The following is a 6963-nucleotide window of genomic DNA, read 5'->3' on the forward strand; positions in this document are numbered from 1 at the left end:
GAGAGAGAGAGAGAGAGCGCTAGACTTGAGATTGTGTAGGGGGAAAATATAGTATACCTTTGCATATGTGCTCTGCAAAAGGGTTGGTGAGTTTATTCATTTGATTGAGGGTTTAACATTTTGGGGTTTAGGGTTAAAATTTTGGCTCCGGCCTCAGAATGCTATGTGCTCTCTAAGTCTGCATGACAGACATGTGAGGGCACCAGCAGCAAGCTCATCCGTGGCCACGGCTGGAGGTGGGAGTGGGGGGTAGGTGGGTGCATGTGTGTATGTGTTGCTGCTTCAGTCACAGACCTTCCATGGCTGGAAAAAATCAAAGCCAAGTCTCAGAAAACGAACATTAAAGAGACAAGTGAAAGCCACATAACAAAACAGAAATGTTTGAACAACTCATCATCACATCATCAGCATCGGCATCAGATTATCACCTTGGCATTCATCATTTGCACTACAGCATCAGTTCAATGACAGCAATTCTTTCATATCAGCATGCATCTTCTGAAACCCTCCCTCCTGCCACCCCCACCCCAAGCGCAGCCTCTGTGGGTGGGGGTGGTGGTGGTGGTGGTGCTGGGCCACAGTGGCGCCAGGCCAGGCCGCGCCACCCACCTGCGTCATGGGCCTCGTGGTATCATGCGTGGTTGAAACAAATCAAACTATGTTAAACATTAAAGGGAAACCAAGCAAGCCCTGTGTGACAGTGTGCTCTGCGTGTGTGTGTGTGTGTGTGTGTGTGTGTGTGTGTAGTTCAGCATAAGCATGTGTGACACGTAGCATCCCAGAAAGGTTCCTGTGCCCGCACACGCAGCAGCCTGCAGGGACCGGTGGGGAGGGTGGCAAGGTGGATATGGCTGGACTAGCAGCTGGCTCCACCTGCACCACCTCCACATCTGCCATGGGAAGAACGTCTTCCCTGGCAGGGGAGGCCCTCCCCACTAACACAGCTGCCCAGCTGCAGGCCCTGGCGTAGAGCCAGGCAGAGGAAAGAAGTCCGATCTGCACACCAAAGCAGAGGTGGGGGTGACTCAGTGAATAGGCCCCTGTCGCCGCCCCCCACCACGACCAGCAAGAAAAACCCTCCCCCTGTCTGGCACTCTTCCACCTCTCCCAACCTTCTCTTTGGGGACTTCTTTTTAAAACCCTGACTCTTTTTTTAAAAAAACCTTTTTGAAAGAATTGAGGGGCAAGGGGCAGAAGAGGGGTGAGTGTCTCAGGGCAGGGGACACTCAGTTGGGAGAAGGGCCAAGAACAGGGGCTGGGCTGACTTCAGCAGAGTGTGTGCCCCCCCCCACACACACACCCAGAGCCAATGGGTTGTGCTGCTGATGGCACTTTGTTTAAAGGCTGCAGTTCGGGGTGGGGGGTAAACTTAATGTGCAGTGAGGAGGCTGGAGTGTGTGCCCACTCAGAGCTGGTAGGCTGCTGGGCAGAGAATAATAATACTGATCTATATTATGGGCACAGAGGGCTGGAGGAGAGGTTTCTGTTTTTTTAAAATGCACACACAAAAATCTTTGGGGGAAAAACAGAATTGTTTTTTAAAACCATGAGGCTATGCTACCCTTCTAACCACCTACTAGTATTAGCTAATGGGGATCCCTCCCACAGACAGAACCCAAATTTAAACTTCTTTTAAACTAAACAACACACAACTTTTAAAATTCAATTGCAAGCCAAAACCTCCCTCCAAACAGGAAAAAAGCCCAAGAATACACAGTTCCAGAGACGTGTGTGTGTGTGTGTGTGTTTTAAATGGGTACTCAGTCTAGGGCTTCATCCACGTTGTGTCTTCTAGTCGTCCACTTCTGTGGTCTGGTCTCTGCTGAGTCTACTCTTTCTTCCTTTCTGCCTTTCTTCCTTCAATCTTCTTCTCTTTCTTCAGTCTTCAGAATGTGCAGCTGGAGGCTGGGGCAAAAGCCTGGAAAATCTGGAGGGGAGGGGTGGCAGGCCAGGCTGGTGGCTGGCACAGACACTAGGCACAGGCAGGCAGTGATTCTCTCAGCTGCAGGAAGGGGGTGAAAAAAGATAGATTTCTCTTCTCTTCTCTTCTCTTCTCTTCTCTTCTCTTCTCTTCTCTTCTCTTCTCTTCTCTTCTCTTCTCTTCTCTTCTCCTGAATCACCAGCAGGAACAAAAAAGCAATGCAGCAGAGAATCCACTCCAGGCTGGCATGCAGCAGGGGCAGGCAGGCTGGGTGGCAAGGCAGGCTGGGCCCAGGCTGGCAAGGCAGAAGGCAATAGGCGGCAAGGCAAAGCAAAGCAAAGCACTCTCTCTCTCTCACTCTCTCTCTTCTTCCACGAGGCAGAAAGGCAGAATGGTGGCTGCTGCCTCTTGAAATCTATTTGAAAATCCCTCCTTGAACTCCCCCCCACCCTTGCCCCTTCGACCCTTACCCTGGCAAATCTGGGGTCCGTTAGCACTGGCAAGAGCCAAAAGAATCAATCTGGAACAAGGAGGGAATCGTCAGCAGATCAGCCCAGGCTTTCGTCCACCAATCTGAAGCCTGAAGGGGCAGGAAATTCAAATAGATGTTAAAACAAAAATGGAGACTGCATGAAGATCGCCACAAAATGGAGGTCTGAAACAACAAAACATTCGGCTGCAAAATTCAGGCAATTTGTTTTGGAGCTGAATCTTGCCAGGCTTGCAGAGGGGCAATTTGTTTTGTGTACAAATTGGTCGAAACAGGTAGATTCGGATACAGATCGTTCTGTATCCGAAACATTTCACACAGCCCTAGATTTGAACCAGGAACCTCTTGCTCGCTAGACAAGTCATTTCCCCGCTGGGCTATTAGGAGGAGCATACACTCTTGATAACCATGACATTAAAAATAATCCAGGCAGTAGACAAAGGAACTATCAAATAAATACTTTGTGTGGATGGGAAGAAAGAATGAGTTAGAATAGCACAATTTGTACTGCAAATAAGGCTTCGATAAGGAAGCTGGCTGTCTCTGGCTGCTGCAATTCCTTTATTTTGAGCTGTATGACATCCAGGCCCCGCTTTCTGGCTGTCAGAACAGCTCTGGCTACCAGGCAGGGAAGACTGAGGAAAGCCCCTCCACCCAAAGTGAAATAAAAATAAATAAAATTGGTTAAAAGGCTCCCTGTGCCCAAAAAGCTAACAATCTAAAAGACAAACATAAGATAGACATTAGCAACAGCCACTGCAGGGATGCTGTGCTGGGGTTGGATAGGGCCAGTTGCTCTCCCCCTTCTCAATAAAGAGAATGATCTCTTTAAAAGGGGGCCTCTTTGCCAGTCAGTGCTAGAGGCCACCCCCCTGCTCTCCGCCCCCCCAGCTCAGATCTCTGTTGCGTGACTTGTGAGTCGCGGCTGCATGAGTGGGGGCAGCAGCGGGCGCCCAGCAGGGGGGAATTACACACACACACACACACACACACACACACACAACTGTGGAGGTTGCGGGTGGGGGTGGGGCATGGCAGACAGTTTGCATCCCCTGCAACTGGCACCTAGGGCACGTGCCCTGCTTGCCCCACCCTGATTACGCATCTGCCTGGGAAATAGCTTTTGCCATTTGTGTGATGTCCCTGGCAAGGATAGAGATGACCCCCAGGCTGGAGAACCGCACCAACTCGTTCTCCTTAAGTGGGTGGCCAATGGCTTATACATGAGAAGGGCCAGGCATCAGGATCGGCATTGCCATCACTGAGAGGGCAATTCCTCCTCTGTGATAATGATGGATGCCAACCGGGGGCGGACTGTGGTCACTCAAGAGATTTCCAGGCCTTGGGGACACCCCCTAACAACTCATGAGAAGGACCATCAGAGGGAGGGGAGGGGAGGGGAGGGGAGAGAATTGCCGAGCAAAATCTCTAATGATACCTGATGGCAAACATCTCTTTATCCCACAGATTGCTCTCTGACGAGAGTGACAGGCCACTGGGGGACTGTTCTATCTGTTCTGTTCTGTTTTTTGCATGGAGAGTTAGAGGCCCCATGTTAATGGGGCCCCCTTTGGAGGGATTGGCTCAACTCATGAGTGTTCAGTCCAAAGGGAGACCTAAGGCTAACAACCCATTAGCTTTCTCCCACAGACCCCTCTCTTACGAGAGTGACAGCCCATTGTTGGGCTCTATATCGGACCGGGTGGATCTATGGAGGAAAGCCATGCGGATGGGTACCTCTGCGACTGCTCTGCTGTCTAGGTGACTGTGGCCAACAGGCAAAGAGCCCCTGGTGGCGCAGTGGTAAAACTGCCGCCCTGTAACCAGAAGGTTGCAAGTTCGATCCTGACCAGGGGCTCAAGGTTGACTCAGCCTTCCATCCTTCCGAGGTCAGTAAAATGAGTACCCTGAATGTTGGGGGCAATATGCTAAAAATCATTGTAAACCGCTTAGAGAGCTCCGGCTATAGAGCGGTATATAAATGTAAGTGCTATTGCTATTGCTATTGCTAAAGTGTGTCTCCTGTCAGCTGCTCCGCACAAGTGGACATGTGTACCCTTGCTTGTGTCCCCAAAGGGTGATCCTACTATCCCGGGGCTGCTGGAAATCAGGCATCTCCTCTCCCATGAATCCCTGCATTGGCATTTCTGCATATGGTTCAACATATGGTTTCTCTGGGTAAACCGCCCTGAGCCATTTTTGGAAGGGTGGTATAGAAATCGAATGAATAACAACAACGGACCTAACCCAGGAATTTTGAATGGGTTTAAAGATCTGTGCATGAACCTGGTGTTACCCCCACCCGTACATGTATGTAGCCAGGATCTGACACAAGGAGCGTCAAAATCCTCTATGGGTGTGTGCAAAGCTTCACAGGGAGGCAAAGGGTTTGTAGAGATCCTGTTCTATCTTTTGCCATGGAGAGTTGGAGGCCCCATGTCAACGGGGCCCCCTTTGGAGGGATTGGTCAACTCATGAGTGTTCAGTCCAAAGGGAGACCTAGGGCTAACAACCCATGGTCCTCCTCTGTAGGCTGGCCCTCTCATGAGAGGGAGAGCCCATTGTTAGCAAGCAATATAAGCAGGGCACCCCATCGCAGTGCCGGGAGGGGAGCAAACTGCTGGGTAGGATGCCCGGGATCAGGTTTAAAAGGCAGCCCCAAGGAGGGAATCTGGAGCAGCTAAGTTCTTTTTTTTTTTTCACAGAAAGGTTGGGGATAAGGGGCCAAGACCCCTCCTCTTGGGGGCTTTGTGCTCCCTAGGCTTACTCATGAGCAGGGCCAGTCACCAGGGTCAGTAGTGCTCCAGTCAAAGGAGAGTGCCCACTGCAGTGACGACAGAGTATTATGCGGACCCGGGGCGGACCACGCTCACTCAAAAGAATGCCAGGCACCCTCACAACTCACGAGAAGGACCATCTGTGGGGAACAAAGCAGAAGTGCAGACAGGGCGGAGCCACTATTGGGCCAACGGGTTCAAAGAACCCGGGGCCGGTGGCCAATCAGGAGCCGCAAGAGTGGCCCCGACACGCCCCCCACGTCTAACATCAGATGCGGGGGTGGTAGTTTAGCTCCTGAGCAGGGGTCGCGCATCCAATTCGGAAGCTAAACGAAAGCCATGCAGCCCCTTCAGGAGCTAAGACTGGTGCTGCGTTTGCAACGCAGCCCAGAAGCGGCTCTTCCCTGCAGGGAAGAGCCGCTCCTGGGCTGCGCTGCTAACGCAGCACCAGGCTTCGTCTAACTGCCGAAGGGGCCGTGCAGCCCCTTCAGCAGTTAAACTGCTTCAGCGATCCTGAATGGAGCCTCAAGGCATCAGACGCAGGGGGCGGGGCTATCGGGGCACCCGCCACGGCCGCACATGGGCTGCCGGCGGGCTAGCTACGCCCCTGGGTGCAGGTTAATAACTGCTAAAAATGCACAATGATGAAACAACCCCTTTGCGCGCTCACACGAGAGTGACCGACCATTGGGGCTCTATATGGAGCCAGGTTGCTGTATGGAAGAAGGCCACGAGGACGGGTACCCCAGCGAATGCTCTGCCTGTCTTGGTGATGGTGGCCAAGTAGCCATCAAAGCATGACCCCTGCCAGCTTGTCCGCCCATGGGTACATGGGCGCCCTTGCTTGTGCCCTGAAATCGTGACCCCAATCTCCAGTGGCCACTGGAAACTGGGGCTCCCCCTCCTGTGATTCCCTGCGCCGGCATATCTGCATACAGTGCAACGCTGGACTGGACCTGGGGATTTTGAATGGGTCTAAAGGTTTGTCCCAGAACTGTCCACGCACATGGCCAGGCTATGGCACATGGAGTATCAAAATGTGACGTGAACTGCCTGGAGCCTCTGGTGTCAGGCAGTATATAAATAAAATAATGAAATAGAATAAAATAAATTTTTAAAATCTCCTTTGGGTGCTTGCAGGGCTTCACAGGGAAGGGTTGGGTTTGGGGTTTTTGGTTTTGGCACAGATTATGTTCTATGTTCTACCATGGAGAGTTGGGGGCCCCACACAAGCGGGGGGCCCTTTGGTGCATTAGCAAATCTAATGAGCATGGAGTCTGGAGGGAGACCTAGGGGTCACAGCCTCATGTTCCTCTCCATTAGACTGGCCCTCTCATGAGAGAGCCAGCTGCCAGTGGAGCTGGGGTTCTGTTTGGTCTGCATGGACTGCTTAGCTGGGGTGATCCCTTGCAAGAGCATCCTAGGTCATAGCAGGACAGACCCCGCCCCCAGGATCCTTTGCCTTGCCTCATCCACATATCCCCTCCTAGCAAGTCATCATGTTCCCTTCCCTTTCCTGAGCAACAGATAAATAGTGCCCCCCCCAAAAAAAAATTCATGCTTCTGCCTTCACTGTTGCTTCTGGCTCCCTTCCTCGGACTTCCCTTGCCCACTTAAATCACCCGTTCCAGGACCCTTCTCTCTGGCTTCCAAGTCTCTCAGCTTCCCCAACAGGCATTCTTCACATTGCTTCCTGTGAATCTGGGTGTGCTAGGAAATGGTTAAGAGTCAGTGTCTGCAGATGGGAGGGGACCAAGAGCAGCCTCTGTGTCTCC

The sequence above is a fragment of the Hemicordylus capensis genome, chromosome 6 (assembly GCF_027244095.1).
Source record: "Hemicordylus capensis ecotype Gifberg chromosome 6, rHemCap1.1.pri, whole genome shotgun sequence".
NCBI classification, from domain to species: Eukaryota; Metazoa; Chordata; class Lepidosauria; order Squamata; family Cordylidae; genus Hemicordylus; species Hemicordylus capensis.